Genomic DNA, 2,742 nt, shown 5'->3' on the forward strand with positions numbered 1-2,742 from the left:
GAGACAGACAGACAGACAGACAAAGAGACAGAGAGAGAGAAACACCAATTTGTTGTTCCATTTATTCATGCCATCATGGGTTGATTCTTGTATGTGCTCTGACCAGGGATCAAACCTGCAACCTTGGCATGTCAGGACGACACTCCAACCAACTGAGCTACTGGGCCAGGGCTAACATCTGAGTTTCCTTCATTTCAACCCCTTAAAGGTGCAGACCTTAAAATATGACTTAGAGGAGTGTGTTTTCCCCCAGAGCAGAGAGCTGAAACCCAGGCCTTTTTAAGTGATATTCCCTGCTCCATCCCACCCCTTCTTGTGAACTTTTACATCAGACACATGTGACAACACATGTTCACAAGAATAAAAAGAGATCCAAATGAAATAAAGCAAAAGGCTCTTAGTATAAGGAACTTTATTTAGCTTCTCCCTCCATCTTGAACTCTAAGTGACCCCAGAACTTACTTTTTCTAAAACACACTACCCGCCCCCCACCCCCGGCCTTGGAGATAGTTTTGCAAGGTTGCAGATGTGTCTGGGGTCCTTGAGCCCCAGAATATTTCTCCCTAAAATTGATCCTATAGATAAACATTGTAACAAGTCAGTAAGATTTAATGAGCTTGTTAGCAAGATTAATAGGTTTGTTTTTTCTTTTTTTTTAATTTTTTTTTATTCATTATAGAGAGGAGAGAGAAAGGGAGAGAGAAAAATAGAGAGGGAGAGAGAGAGGAGAGAGAGACAGAGAGAGAAGGTGAGGAGAAGCTGGAAGCATCAACTCCCATATGTGCCTTGACCAGGCAAGCCCAGGGTTTCGAACCAAATAGGTTTGTTTTATTGCTTTGTTTTACTGCTTTTGTACCATGCTTCGCTAAGACCCCCCTCCTTCCTCTACCCCAATTAGTATGTGATTTTGTCTTGAAAAGCTAGCCCTGAACTGTGTGAGGGGCGGTGAGTTCTATGGAATGCTAGTTCCCTTGCTGGTCACCAGCATTTTGTAATAAAGACTCCTTAATTGATTACTTAATTATGTGGCAAACATCTGTTTTTTGCTGTTCCAATATAACACAAACTTAGCTCCGCTCAAAAGCGGAACGCTGGTTACACTCCCAGGAAGCTGTGGGGAGGGCTGTGTTGGCTAGCTATGTGCAGTTATGAAGAGGACATGGGCAAGGAGGGTGTGTAGTCACCAGCCTAGAGGGTACTTGAGTGGGTCTGATTGAGGAAGAGGCCCAGGTGATGGAACCTTGAAGAAGTGACCTCACATCCTTGGTGACAGAACAAAACAGAAGTTAGAATTCTGGTAACCAGGCACCCACATTCTAGACACAGGCCCCTGTCCAGCTCACTTGATTACAGAATGTTTTCTGGTTGTCTCCAGACTTTCTGAGGCTGTGGGTTCTGGAAAACTAATACGGAAAGTTGTTTCACTGTAGACATCGACTCAGGTCTCCAGTGTCTGATCATTCGTTCTGCAGGGGATATGATTTTTTTTTTACAGTTCAGACTCACAAGGAAATCGCTTCTCGGCCTTTTGGCTAAGATCAAGTGCAGACTCGCAAGGAATAAGACACATCAGGTGAAAGTAGTACAAGCAGAGGCTGAAACTCAGAAGCGGAATCAGCCCTGAGAAACTGTAATAATTATAGACCATTTTTCTGGAATCATGCTTGGTTGAGGAAGATCTGGTTGTAAGGATCCCATGGGTTGAATTACTGAATTAACTTGACAAAGATCACTAAGCATTCTCCATTTTCCAGATTTTTTATTTATTACATAGACTGGAGAATTCCAAGGACTTTGTGATTCTCTATATGTTCTAATTCTAATTGAGTCTGTACCAATTGCTGTAAAGCTTCAAGCTTCTCTCCTTTTAGTGGCCACTGCTCAACCCATATTGGTTTTTTACTTAACCATCCCAATGGAAGGGCAAAGCTTGTCTGAGTGGCCACTACTTGAAATTTGAAAATCCTAATCCTTTTTGATCTGATTGTCCTGTAGGAAGAACATTGGTGTATACCCCTTGCTCTTCCTTTCCTATTCCTGCTAAGAATATATAATGCATGTTGGCCATTATATTTTTAGCTTGAGGTGAAATAGTAGGAATGTTCAAGGTAGCTCCCCATTGTGTCAACAAGTCACATCCCCATAATACAATATTAATGTCAGCTATATATGGTTGGATAATTCCTTGTTGACCTTCAGGTCCTATGCATTCAAGAGGCAAGGCACTTTGCCAAACTTCAGTCAAAGAACCTATTCCAGTAAAAATAACTGGAACTTCAAGGCCCTGGCCGGTTGTCTCAGCTGTAGAGCGTCGGCCTGGCATGTGGAACTTGTGGGTTCGGTTCCCAGTCAGGGCACACAGGAGAAGTGCCCATCTGCTTCTTCACCCTTCCCCCTTTCCCTCTCTATCTCTCTCTTCCCCTCCTATAGCCAAGGCTCCATTGGAGCAAAGTTGGCCTGGGCTCTGAGGATGGCTCCATGGGCTCTGCCTCAGACACTAGAATGGCTCCAGTTGCAACAGAGCAACACCCCAGATGGGCGGAGCATCACACCCTAGCAGGCATGCCGGGTGGATCTTGGTCGGGCGCATGTGGGAGTCTGTCTCTCTGCCTCCCCACTTCTCACTCCAGAAAAGTGCGCGCGCGCGCACACACACACACACACACAGACAAAGTAACCAGAACTTCCATCATCTCCCATCTTTATGGCCATTTAGATTTTGGTATAATAGAAACATCTGCT

Source organism: Saccopteryx bilineata, chromosome 1 (genome assembly GCF_036850765.1).
Source record: "Saccopteryx bilineata isolate mSacBil1 chromosome 1, mSacBil1_pri_phased_curated, whole genome shotgun sequence".
In the NCBI taxonomy this organism is placed as follows: Eukaryota; Metazoa; Chordata; class Mammalia; order Chiroptera; family Emballonuridae; genus Saccopteryx; species Saccopteryx bilineata.